The sequence below is a fragment of the Schistocerca serialis genome, chromosome 4, assembly GCF_023864345.2.
Source record: "Schistocerca serialis cubense isolate TAMUIC-IGC-003099 chromosome 4, iqSchSeri2.2, whole genome shotgun sequence".
Lineage (NCBI taxonomy): Eukaryota > Metazoa > Arthropoda > Insecta > Orthoptera > Acrididae > Schistocerca > Schistocerca serialis.
In genome coordinates, this window is record NC_064641.1 from 221,091,679 (window position 1) to 221,105,651 (window position 13,973).

Consider the following 13,973-nt stretch of genomic DNA (forward strand, 5'->3'; position numbering starts at 1 on the left):
TGCTTACTGTTAGCTGGTACTTCTTAACCTCTGAGTTCCAGTCATCTAACCTTCCCTGAACTTCTGTTTCTCACCAAATAGCTTCATGGTCAGCAAAGATTAAAGCACTGAGATCACAATTCTCTCTATCGGTGATTTCCATTATAATCACACCCATGAGTGCAATAAAAAGTGTACTACACAGCTGCACTCCTCTATTTTTTGAAACAGTCCGATCTCCCATTACCCAAAAATACACAGCTTTTGCAGCCTTTATGTAGCATCTGCGCCTTCCTTATGAGGGAGTTTGGAATCATTAGTTTTTCACTGTCATATCTTCACTATGGCACACTGTCATACGCTTTTTCCAATTCCGTAAAACGATGTGATCTCTTCCGTTTTCCCAATACTTTTCCATTAACAGTCTTATTGCAAATATGAGGTCTGTTGCTCTTCTACTGGAATGTGTCACACCTATCAAATAGCAGAGGAGTGTGCGTACGGAGCTCTATAAAGTTGAATGACCGAAAGCTAATCAAAGGAAAGACATATGTCATACAGTTTCATTGGAAAAACCCCTTCGGATATTTGATCATTGCTCGTCATTCTGGTCGCCTCATCAGATAGAATTGATAGATGAAATAGAAGATTCAAAGAAGAGCATCGCATTTCGTCACATGTTCATTTAGTAGGCGCGAAAATGTCGTGGAGATGCTCATCCAACTCCTGTGGCAGACGTTACAAAAGAGGCGTTATGCATTACGGAGTGGTTTACCTGTTCAGATTCCGAGAGCATAAGTTTCTAGAATAGAACCAATACATTGCTTCATTCTAGGCATATCTCGCGTGAAGATAACGAAGGTAAAATTAGAGATATTCGAGCTCACATGGAGACATAACAACAATCGTTCTTCCTGGGGACCATTCGCGGTTGGAACAGGAAAAATCAAATGGTTCAAATGGCTCTGAGCACTATGGGACTTAACTTCTGAGATCATCAGTCCCCTAGAACTTAGAGCTACTTAAACCTAACGAACTTAAGAACATCACATACATACATCCCCGAGGCAGGATTCGAACCTGCGACCGTAGCGGTCGCTCGGAACAGGAAAGCGGGGGCGCAACAGTAGTACACGAAGTACCCTCTGCCATCGTAAGGTAGATCCACCTGGACTGCGGCAAGTGCCTTACATAGGAGATGTCTAGGCGTTTGCAATGTGCTGAAGGAGATGATGTGAACGCAGCAATTCTGCATGTTTAACGGATGTTGATGGTTGAGAATAGTTTGCGCCAGCCCCAGCCAGAGGGCCGTGTCATGCTGATTCGATGGGTTATCCTGGCGGGATAGTCACTGCACCTCACGTGGTTGGAGTGTAGTATCCAAGCCACTCTCATCAAGCACTCGCTTTACTAGCAGCTTCTTACTGAAGATGGTACTCCCAGTAGACTTAATCCACCTCCTCCTAAACCACCGGATCGATTTCAACCAAACTTTGTTCATATATCACATATTGCATGGAAATCATCTCTGGGGGGGGGGGGGGGGGAGACACGAATCATTTATCAAAGGGGTGAGGGTGAAAAAGCAGCATAGCCCAGGACGCGCAAGTGCCTATACTTCTGTCATCCAGTATTTGAGAATGAGAGCACTAAGAGATCTCAACAAACTTTACACACAATTTCAAACACTTACGAAACTTTTTCTCGCTGACGACCCCAACAAAATGAAAGGAAAAACGTTTAAGGCTGATTAAATTTTCGCTGTACATGCAATAAAACTGACGCATAAAGCATGACGATTTAATTTATTGCTTCTTTACTACGAACTTTATTCGCAACACGTTTCACAAACAGTATCTACGTATGTTGCTGAATGTACCTCCAAAAATGTATCATTGTACGACACACACACATTTCAGGAGATATGTCAAATAGTGAGATGCGTGAAAACTGTCGCACCGTGAACGATCTTTTAACGTACTACTTCTGTATTTTTAAGTCTATTCACAACACATTTTGCAGACATTAGGCAGATATACCACTAGATGTACCTGCAAAATTGTATCACTGTACAGCATATAGTTCAGCAGATACGAAGTCATAAGTTTTGAGCTGCGTCAGATACAGGTGAAACATGTGCACAAATGCGTTGAAATATATTAAATGCCGGCTGTTGCCTTTTGCTTCGCTCGCATATCAGTGGTTTTGTTATGATAACTTACAGTGAGTAAGCAAGCAAGTAATTTTTCGAGATGTCTGCATATATACTGGTTTAGAGACATATGTATAAGAAATGTACGCAGAGCTGGCATGTAGGTACATAATGAATGTGTGTATTACTTTGCTGTATGTCGAATCTGAAAGCATTATATTTTCTAATTACATTTAAGACAGGCCTCGTTTCACTATATTCGTGCAGAAGTAGAGTTACAGGAGTTCCTTTGGTTCGCCTGGTACTGGATGTGAGGTTTTGCCACCAGAACAGCAAACGCCAACCACTTCTTCCTTCCATTTCAATGCATTATAACGTCTACATTTTTACATTTTTTATCCTTCCCTTAGATGACTAATTTATGATTAACATAGTCAGTTAATAGATGCTAGAGAAATGCAGTCTGACAAGGGGCTCCCGACGTTCCACATGTAACCGCATGGCTCTTTTTAGGTCTTCACGCGTCTCGGAAGAGACGCGCCTGACCCTCAGCGTCTAAAATGCGACCGCTTGTGACTGTTCTAATGTCTGTGTAGCCCTTAAAGCACCTGATGTTCCGAATCTAAGTTCCGGCAGACATCAGATTGTTCTGAGGTTTACAGGATCCGAGTAACATTCGCCGCTTGAGTTCTTTTGAAACCATGCTGTTAATCACACTTACGTTTGCAAGGCTCACAGTATTAGTTTTAAATACAGTTCTCGGGCTCACCGTCCTATTTTATTGTTGTATCTGCAGCAGAACTCTTCAGCAATGCCAAGTGGTGTAGCACATCAATATCATAAACCACGCTCTCAATAACAAAGGTTTTTCACTGGCACTGAATAATCTACAAAACCTAAGAGTTACCGACCAGCGCGCCAGCGTCATCTGCGTCCTACTCACGTACACCATATTTGAAAAGGTGAATAATACCCAAAAAGATACAACTTTACAAAGTGACCTAGCTCTTCCTCACTGTTCAAGCTATTCTTATACCAAATTTAATCGGAATCGGTTTAGCGGTAGAGTCGTGAAAATGTAACAGAGCTACTTTCGCATTTATAATTTAATATGGATGGCATGAATTAAATACGTTGATGATTACATAAGCATTGTACTCTAGCTGTTACCCACTGCTGCGCTCGCGAAACAGTAAAATAAGATGAAGTGTGCGTATGGCTTTACTGGCCAGGCGATACCGGTTGGGATGTTCGGAAATTATATATATATATATATATATATATATATATATATATATATATATATATATATATATATATATATATATAGAGAGAGAGAGAGAGAGAGAGAGAGAGAGAGAGAGAAAAGAAAGAAAGGACCGGGAAGGGATCGAGCCCGGCAACGCATGAACGACAAACAGGAACGCTAACGGCATGACCACAACCTATTCGCACGTGTTTGACCGAATCGTGGAAGTTAAGAGAGAGACACATGACACTCAGCGGCTAATACGTGACGGACTTGTGAGTGATATTAGTATGAAAGTATCGGTTAAACACGTAGAGGATTGTGTAAGCATTACATTGAATCGTATTACGTAGAACACAGCCAATAAAAGCATCTTCACAAACATGATAAAGTTCAAAAGTCAAATAGTAAACACTTTTCAATGAGCAATTTTTGTTCCATATTTTGCGTTATATTCTTCAAATCCTCAGCGTTCAAGCTATTCCACTACCAAATTTTATGGAAATCAGTTCAGTGCTTTAGTCGTGAAAGCGTAAAAAAAAAAAAAGAGAGCTACTTGCACATGTATGAAGACGCGAAATACGCTTGACATGTGCGTAGGCGGGCAAAGCCATGGATAAAAAGCTCATCCTAAACGCCTGAACAATTTTAACCAAATTTGGCACACATATTAGTTACAATTAGAAAAGATACTGTGGGGGTAAGAACTACCAGCCTCCTATTGGGGTTAGAGTGATAACGTGGAGAGATTCGGGGCAGGAGGAGATGGACAGACAGTAAGAGTGAAGGAGGAGATGAGCATAGATACGGGGCGGGAAGAGAAGGTCAGATTGGCGGTGGGTGAGGCGGACAGAGGGGGGGGGGGGGGGAGGAGGAGATGGACTAATAAGAACATTGGAATAAATATACACCCGGGCAACGCCAGGTATACAGCTAGCTCATGAATAAAGCTCTGCTGTAGCATGAGGTTCCGGACATTCGTATTGAACGACAAAGCCTTAGTAGCTGGGCTACTGACACCATAGGTCCTGTACAGTTCAGTGAGCTTATTGGCGGACGTGACCAGGAGCCGCATGCCTCACCCTGTGGCTGTCAATCGGGTTCAACGCAGCGGCCGGACGAGCAGAGCGGATATTTCCGCAGACGCGTGCATCCCGTGTTTCGGGTGTGCAGCGTTGCCACGCCTGCTGCCCAGCGCTAGCCAGTGGCCAGAAGCCAATGGTCAGCAGCCACCGGCCAGCGATGTCCAGGCGGGCCTCCGCGGGCGACACCTCACTTGACTGCCCTCGGCGTAACTGGCTGCCTCCCTCGTACTCTGGGCACGACGCCCAACCACTGCCAGCGTCGCAGACTGGAGGAAACATTCTGAGCTACGTGGCGTACTCCTTTAGTTTCATTTCGAGATGTGATTATGTCGTACCGAGAGAATTTTCTCAAGACACCTGGACTCGCATTCTGGAAGAGCGGACTTTGAATTCCCGTCCAACAACACTGAGTGACGTTTTCCGTGGTTTTCCTAGACCCTCCACGAGGATGCTGGAATGGAATAATGTGCTCAAGCGTGTGGGATGCACAGCAGGTTCACTAACAGCGATCAACCGGGCTACAATGCGAAGTACAGAGCAAATGATTAAAGGGTTGAGTCACGGGATGTTCGGAGGAATGTTAAAACGTCGACTGGCAGGCAAATACTCAGGAAAACATGTTGAGAAAATTCCAAGGAACTGCTTTCAGGGTGGAATCCACGAATAATCTTCAGCTCCCCACAGACTGTTTCAATAGCGAATGAGAAAGTAAATTACCTGTCCAACGTTCCATCCGTGAGGGAAACTAAAAAAAAAAAAAAAAATCCTAATATGTGACAATGAGAAGTACTGTCTGCAACGCACTTAAATATATTTTGTGTGTGCGTACGCGCATAAGCCAATTTACGTCTTCAAGTTATCGTTTTGTGTACTCGCTTGAGAATAGTCAAAAATCACCCCTCAAAACTGTATCTGACACCTCTACATAGCATCAGTTCTGAAGTTAGACGCAGTTCTCCATGGTATCCTCACGAAGTCAGTGTTTCTTGAGTGTGTCACGAGGAATAGTTTCTCTGTCACAAACTAAAACAAATACGTGCTGTAATGAAACTTCCTGGCAGATTAAAACTGTGTGCCGGACCGAGACTCGAACTCGGGACCTTTGCCTTTTGCGGGCAAGTGCTCTACCAACTGAGCTACCCAAGCACGACTCACGCCCCGTCCTCACAGCCTTAATTCCGCCAGTACCTCGTCTCCTACCTTCAAAACTTCACAGAACTCTCCTGCGAACTTGCAGAACTAGCACTCCTGGAAGAAAGGATATTGCGGAAACATGGCTTAGCCACAGCCTGGGGGATATTTCTAGAATGAAATTCTGACTCTACAGCGGAGTGTGCGCTGATATGAAACTTCCTGGCAGATTAAAACTGTGTGCTGGAGCACATTCGAAAGTGTGTGTGGGGGGGGGGGGGGGGGGGCGGCAAGTGCTCCTCTTGCTCCCCATCCATCCTCTTGCGGACACCTATGCACTCAAGTTAATAATGCAATAAAAAATTTATGCGGCACACAATGGAACAAGCAATACCCCAATCAAAAACAAAATGAGTAACAGTAAAAATGAACAATGCAAAACAGAAATAATCTTTAAATTGTGATTTGCAGCTTCGATATGCTGTACTACAGTCAGTCATGTGGTTGTATGCTAGATGACGCCGTGCCATGGAATAGGCCCACTTGCTTCCAGTGTTTTACTTGCATACTTGGAGCATATCGTAATCATGGGCAGGTAGTTCATTCTACTTTGACCTGTAAAATGTGTCAGATGGTATTCGTCAGTCGAAGATAGTCGTAGAAGGATGAAGTTTTGCTACAGATTTGACGAATTATTGAAAAACTGTTTTTCTTACAACAGAAATAAGACTTTGCTTCAGAGCCCAACCCAGATTGAATGTAGCAGCAGAATTACCTCGGAATAAATACGTTTTACGGAGTGTGCAAGTTCCTCGGCGAAAAGGACTTCCGCTGGTCAAAACCTGGTAGACTTAATTGAAAAAACTACTACAAGAATGAAATGTTAGATCAGGTACAGAGGGTCGGTTACCTACATTGCCACACGCTAGCCACTCATGTAATCAATGCGCAGTACAGGTGGAAAGTCGACAAATAAAGCAGAATCGGAAGCGGAAGTGTCTCCTATGGAAGTAGGATGAAATGTGAAGTGAAAGTGCTGAAACAGGTCGCCGCCTCAAAAGTTCTCTATCAGAAAATAGGGAAAGCTACACACAAGCACCTCAGCTAACTACATTCATAGGACAGACAGATTAACTTTGTTGGCATGTTTGCGGCTAGTGAACGGTCGAAACTTCGGGAAGCTCATATGTATTGATAAGCCTACCTACACGTTGGTACACCTCGTGTACAAAGTACAAATACTTCTACATATGGGACATACTTCAAGTAGACCACGACAAGCAGTTTGTCTGTCTTACTACGGGGAAATTTCAGCGATATTCATCGCAACACCCGAAAGTCTCAGCAATATATTAATATAATTATAATAAATATTTATATAGATAAATACATACAAATATTTATATAGAACTGGTTAAAGCAGCACCGTCAAAACTCTGAGATATTGGCAGTGATTTTTGACAAATGCCTTAGAGGTGACGAAGCCCCAAAGGAGTGGAAAAAGGCAGCAATATTTAAGAAGGGCAACAGGAGGAATTGTGCAACTATCGTGGTATTAGTGTGATGCCATCCATGGCGAGAGTCTATGGCCGTATCCTAAAAAGGAGGATAGAAGAAGAAATAACTGAATCTGAAGAACAAAATGGATCCAGATCTGGTCGCTCCTGTACTGATGGAGTATTTACCCTCAAAAACCTAGTGGAGAAAAGGACAGCAAGGGGCCTTACAACCCACCTTGTCTTTGTAGACCTCCAGAAAGCTTATGACACAGTTCCACAGAACAAGATATGGTCAAGTCTAATTGATAATGGTGTGTCACCGAGCTATGTGAAAGCTGTCAGACTCCTCTATCAAGGTTGTACGGCAATGGTTAAAGTGATAAATCAACTATCTCAAGAGTTTGAGGTGACAAATGGAATATGCCAGGGATGCACACTTGCCCCTACACTCTTTAAGATCTACCTAGAGGAGATACTAAAATCATGGAAAAGGAAATGCGGAGGAATGGGTGTCCCTATAGACGACGAGATCTTGTTCACTCTGTTTTGCTGACGACCAAGTGTTAGTAACTGGAGATGAGGAAGATGCAAATTACATGCTCCGCAAATTAAAAGAAGAATATGAAAAATGGGATCTTGTCATAAATGTATCTAAAACAGAATATCTGAAAGTGGGAGAAAATACTGTTAACGACTTACAGCTCGGTTCTGATTCTGTTAAAGGGTGTCATATTTTTAAGTACTTGGGAGTGACACTGTCATCCAATGGTAGAAGTATGGATGATGTAAACAATAAAATAGGCCAGGGCAAGCGAGCCATAAAACAACTAAATGGTATTCTCTGGAACAAAAACATAACGCGCTGAACAAAACATACCATCTACCACACAATGATTGAAAGTATCACAACATATGGTGCAGAGTTGTGGGAACTAACTCAGAGGCAGAAAGATGGCCTGCTGGCTGTCGAGATGGATTTCTGGAGACGGAGTTGTGGATACTCCAGACTTTACCATAATGGACATGATAGGATCAGAGAGGTTATCAATGTCAAAAGCACAATCCTAGACTACATAGAAAGGAAGGGCCTACTCTGGTATGGTCACTTACAGCGTATGCCAGACACAAGATGGCTAAAACGGGTATGGCAATGGACTCCACATCAAAGACGAAAGCGCGGTAGACCTGCGAGATGCTGGAAAGACGACGTCAACGAAGCAATGGCGGCAAGTGGTCTTTATGAAGGAGACTGGAATGACCGTGAACGATGGAGATTGGGATGCGAGAGGCGGCGGCAGCCGTAGAAACCTTGCTCATATAAAATAAATATTAACAGCCAGCAAACATTGCAGATAATGTTTAATATTTTCGTTCAGCTTCGCCTAACAAGGGAAACCACAGACCACGTATGGTAGTACCTTTCATCCCTCCCACAACATGGCTCAATTCCATGGCCGGTCTGAAGTGATCTTGCTTGCTACTATTTTTCGCTCTAACTCAACTCACTACTGCTCAGCTGAGTCGAATTTATGGCTGCGAGTCTGCCATCTCTCACACGTCTCAATCCACCACTACGGTTCTCGCATATGACTACGAGCATATCCCTAGTCTCAAGGGCTATTAGACATTTTTTCGTCAACGTTCATGTTACAGAGGCGGAGCTCGGCGACTGTACGTGGGTTAAGCAACAAATGCAGAATTTCGGCAGTCTAATGTTGATCCTAGGATAGTTTCTGGCTCTAACATATAAACTTACAAAAGCTTAACGCCATTTACATTCCACATTGTCTAGTTGGTGGTAAATGTGACGACTCTGGACATTACTACGCCTCTCTCAGTCGTTCTTAATGATCGCGAAATGCCACGAAAGTAGAAAAATCGCTTATCGAACGAATGCGTTATCACATAGGCTGTTTGGTTGCTTGTATATGTGAACGAGCTTTTTTTTTTCGTGATGAGGCTTTCTCATTAATGGGAAGCACCGGATGGTTGAGATGTTTCAGTGTTATCACTAATGAATGACCACAAAGCGTCACTTTCACTTTCTGTCAGTGTTCCAATTTGTGCCTCAGTGTTGCAGCGAAGAAGCGCTTCTTAATGCGTCTGTGCCACTGGAAGGGAGAGGCACATGACCCTGACTGTGCGCCGCCGTGTCACCTTGAACGCGGGACCTCTGCGTTCTGATAGCTGCGAGTCCAGCACGTGCTAAGGCATAAGATTCCGCGTAACGCTCGACCAGACGTCACTTGGTGACGACTGGCATAACTAAACGCTGCTCACAGTGCCGCCGCAAATAGAGAGCTGTCCAACTTGCAACGAACACCTAAAGAGGATTAAGTTCTGTTTCACTTAAACTAGTACCCCTGTCTTCTGCTCAGAAGTACTTTTCGGAACACAAGATTTATCGTTCAACGACGAGGAGAGGAGGGAAGAGGAAATAAGTTCGACATTCTTAATGCAAGCAGCATTGCCAGTGGTGAAAGCCATTCATAGTGTAAGCTACAACGAACTGGCAGAATGAAGCCTTAGAACAGGTTCCCATTAGTGCTTAGTAGCTCTGTAAGTAGTAAAACACAGTTCGAGTCCCGGCCCGATAAAATGTTTCAAGCGTGAAAGAAGTTCCAGTTAAGCTTTCCGCTTCTCCTCTTACCCACCAAAACTATATAACATCACTCTCATACACACTGATGAATGCAGTTTTATTTCTTTACCTAATATTTGAAAATTACACAACATACATAAACGTTTGAATCTGATTTCGTACGCGCACTTTGTATATTGCACGATTCCCACCTAATTAACGGGGCTTTTCCCAATAGTCTTAGGGGCAGACACTTCATAGGTCCCTCATGAGACATTCGGAATTTGATATTCTGTCTCATGGGTGGGAAGGATAAGCAGTGTCTTCTGCATAACGGACTATTGTAACAATGAAATGAGTAGTTTTTTTACAGCGCAGGATTGTCTTCTCTTGCACTCACTCTATGAAGATAAGAGGATAGTAATGCGTACATAGTCACTCAATAAATAAGGAATACCTCCCACGCTGCCTCAAAAATAGTAATGACATGATTGATAGAAACAGAAACAAATTTACTGACTGACCACAGCACATCAGAATTCGGTAACAACAATCATTTTAAGAATAGAGGTATTCGACGCAGTAGCTATTTCGTAAAATTTAAGACTTGTCCCTACTGCACAGTTCAAAACTTCCTTGTAAGTGAGAGGTAAAACATGCTATTCCTATTAAGTGAATGAAATGTCCCCCCATACCCAGCTTCCAATGTACAGAGCTAACATAGCAACTCAATGTCTCGCTTAGCTAGACAAATGGCATTACATCAAAGTGTCACGTTAAGCATGAACACTTCTAAGGTTTGAGTTGCCCCAGGCAGTTATAAAACATTTTATAATAAACGGAAATATTCTAAATATGTAGAGGTGTTGTTTCTTTCTCAAGACTAGTAATAATATGAAAACAATGACATGAGGATCAAAAGTTGCCGAAGGTAGTCGTTTGAGCACTTCAGTATAATTGTTTCTTCTTCAACACGCACACAGAAAAAAATTGGACCACTGCACCTTATTTATTGACTCCTATTCATATGATTCACCTGTATGGGAGTTATTCTATTTGTTGTTTGCGAGCGAGTCCATTTTTAATTTCTAGGACCTACTTAATAATTCTTTGTAACACATTTTTAACAGTTTCTTTTGTCGATTTCTCTCTGACGGCATTAAATACCATGCAAAATTACTAACTCTGCTCGATGTATGTTAAGTAGGTCATTCACATTACAGGCTATCTCGTGAAAATCAAATGACATTGCACAATAGGGGCCAAAAGAATGAGGCTGTGCAGAAGAATGGAGTTTGCTCCGCCTAGCCATCCGATTTAGGTTGTCTACGCTATTCCTAAATAATTTCAAGCAAAACCCATGATGATTCCTTGATCAGAGGCACGGTCAACCACCCGTCCTATCCTCCTAAAAACATACTTTTATACTCTATATGTGTATTTTGATTATTATGATGAAAAATTCTAGGTCTTTGTGAGATGAACTTTGGATGAATAAATAAATCAAATATACAGTATAAAAAGGTATCACTGGACTCAAAATCGCCCCTCCATGATTTTTAAAATTTTCTGCCCATCCAGCATTACTTGTACCGGTACTCAGCGCAAATCCGTTGTTTGTAAAAGCACGAATTCTACAAAGCTTACCTAGAGTATCCCGATGCACACAATCAAACGCCTTTGGCAGATCGGGTAAAAAGCAACTAACGATAACGATGACGGTGAAATGCCACCATCAAAAAGAATGACGTCTGTATCCCCTTGCTCATCTCCGCGCAATTGCCTTCTTAGCGGGGATGTATGAAACAGCTTGGTCCCCGTATGGTCGACATTCAGTGACATACCGATTTGCAGTCTGTCTGATACACGAATATTGTCGAACATCCTGACTATAGATGCATCCAACTGTTAATATGAGATTAGAATGAATATCTCCGTGGAATGGTAACTCGAGTTGTATGTTGATCTCTGATTGTTGTTTGCTTATACAAACTGTGTAAGTCCGCCGAGACCAGACTACTTTGACAATTTAGAGCTTATTATGTAAAACTTTCCTTCGGAATTTTATCTCAGCACAATGTACACAGCCTTGGTACTTTGCAGCAGCAGATTAGAACGATCCTTAATTACTGCTTATTTCTCCCATGTGAGATGTACGTGTCAAAAACTGTCGACACCACCGAAGTCACTAGAGAAGATTTATAAGTCTGTCAGAGGGCAGTCCAGTGGAATTGCCTGAACACAGCAAACACCAACTCTACTAAGTGCTCCGAAACTGAAGGGGGAAACCGACAAGAAAAATGGCAAACTGCTTTTCTCGAAAATAGCTTTACTCAAAGTAGTCCATCCTCTTACTTTCACTTTCAACTCGCTGTCTGGCTGTTGTACAAATAATCTTCCAAGAACAGTTAAGAAACTAATATAGAATAGATTCCGGCAAAAATTAAATTCGGGACGCAGATATAGATTAAGTCAAGGGCAAATCTTACGCGGGCAGACATGACGCGGGGAAAGTGAAAGATGGGACCAGGGATAACTTGAGTAACAAGCAAGCGACTAGGCCAGTTCCAAAAGTAATCATTACTCGTAAACAAGCAAGTAAATGTTTCCACGTGATTTTTTTTTTTTTTCTAATGCCAAAGAGACGCTTTGAGAAACTACGATTTAGCATACAAACATTTGCACGTTCTGTGGGACAATGTCTACGGGTTCCAGGAACTATGCTGTTGACAAATGTTCTCAAACAGTGCCGTAGTCGATTTTCTTCTCTCAATTTAATACAAAATATTTGCGCTGTTCGGCTGGTAGCCAGACAAGCTCTCGATTACGTAACATGTTACCCGTTTCTCGAATGGTCTTCGTCACCTACTTAAAAAAAGTTGCTAGCGCAAAGGTATAACGATCTTCAGGGAACTGAGGGATTCAACGATTCACTATGAAAATTTCGGTTTTTGTAGCAAAAAATTATATTGACGTGAGAAAGCCTTTAATTCTGAGCCCAGCTTACTTTCATATTATTTCATAGCCCTGTGGAATAACAGTAACTATAAGTTAGTATCCTGCTTTCTCCACGGGGAGAAAGTACCGGACATGGACTGACGCCAGATTGAATTCTCTCGCGTACAACAGCAAGTGGTACGTCGGTGTCTTTCATTTCGAACTTCGCGATCTACCTCTTTTTCTTGCTACAAATGTTGATGTATCTAAGTCGCAACCGGTACAACAATATAAAGATACCAAGTTTTCGCTCACATTATAATACAAAGCATCTGCAAATTTTAAGACAAACATATACAGGAATTTAATATATTCATGTCAAAAAACTTTTATGCTGACAAATATATCGCCTTGGTTCCTACTACACTTCACACTTTTTATCATTTACATACACATAGGAAGAAAAACTCTGTTGTTCTCAGGGCTATAATAAACGTCAAGTGCTTAATGTATGGAACAGGATGATTGCTCTTCGAAGAACTATCAACGTACATGAGCGTAATTTGTTAGGTTATGTTTGCACATATTGTTACAATCCAATACCTTTAAACCTTCCGTAACTGTTTATTACAAATACATTACCTAAGATGTTGTTTGCTCTTCAGTATCAAAGATGTTCCCCACGTCCGGAGAGTGCAATCTTGATATGCTAATGTTACGTCGTTGACTTTTGTTTGACTTCACTACCGTCCGGAATTTACGGGCGAGAGAGAAATAACAAAGAATTTACTACCAGTCCCTCCACACGTAAACACGCACTAGTTAAGCCGCACAACTCCACAACTTCCACCACCAACGACCTACAGATATCGGCACTGAAATGCCTCTCCGCTATCAACGACTTTGCTTTTGCTTGCAACAGCTGGCCTGCAGGCGGAGCTCGACGGCAGTGCCTCACACGGCCGCTCGAGGAACTACGGTAGCATCTACGTCATCCAAGAAAATTAGCGCCGAGTTCGAAGTTCACGCGGATAACTACGCTTACGCTTTATGCAAATTCATCCCTATCTCAACGAGTGCGGTCTCCTCGCACAGCACTGGACATGCCGTTGTTGAAACACAGTAAGTGTAAACGTCAAATGGAAGAAAATGAAGCTGCCTAACCAAACACAATGTAACAACGGGTTTTATAACTTGTAGGTGCTCGTTGGCAACACTGATAACAGAAAGATCGTTGAAGTTCGCAAGCGCCGCTAAATTCGATATTTTAGTGACAAAAAAGTTTATTTTTAGTGCATCTGTAGGTGTAGTTTTAGCATATGCTTCTTTACAGTTAAAAACATTTAAATATTTAACCCAC

General features: G+C 42.3%; 1 protein-coding gene and 1 non-coding gene across 2 annotated transcripts in view; both read right to left on the minus strand.

Annotated features, from left to right (window-relative positions):
* The window catches only part of LOC126473594 (NADPH--cytochrome P450 reductase), a 204,628-nt gene extending 191,095 nt beyond the window's left edge, over positions 1–13,533 (minus strand). Inside the window, exon 1 of the mRNA XM_050100741.1 lies at positions 13,256–13,533. The gene's annotated coding sequence lies outside the window, so the exon portion shown is untranslated. The remainder of the gene's footprint in view (positions 1–13,255) is intronic.
* Positions 5,538–5,612, minus strand: Trnal-caa (transfer RNA leucine (anticodon CAA)). The gene has a single exon. It is a non-coding gene; the product is annotated as a tRNA-Leu (tRNA).
* Positions 13,534–13,973: the final 440 nt, after the last annotated feature.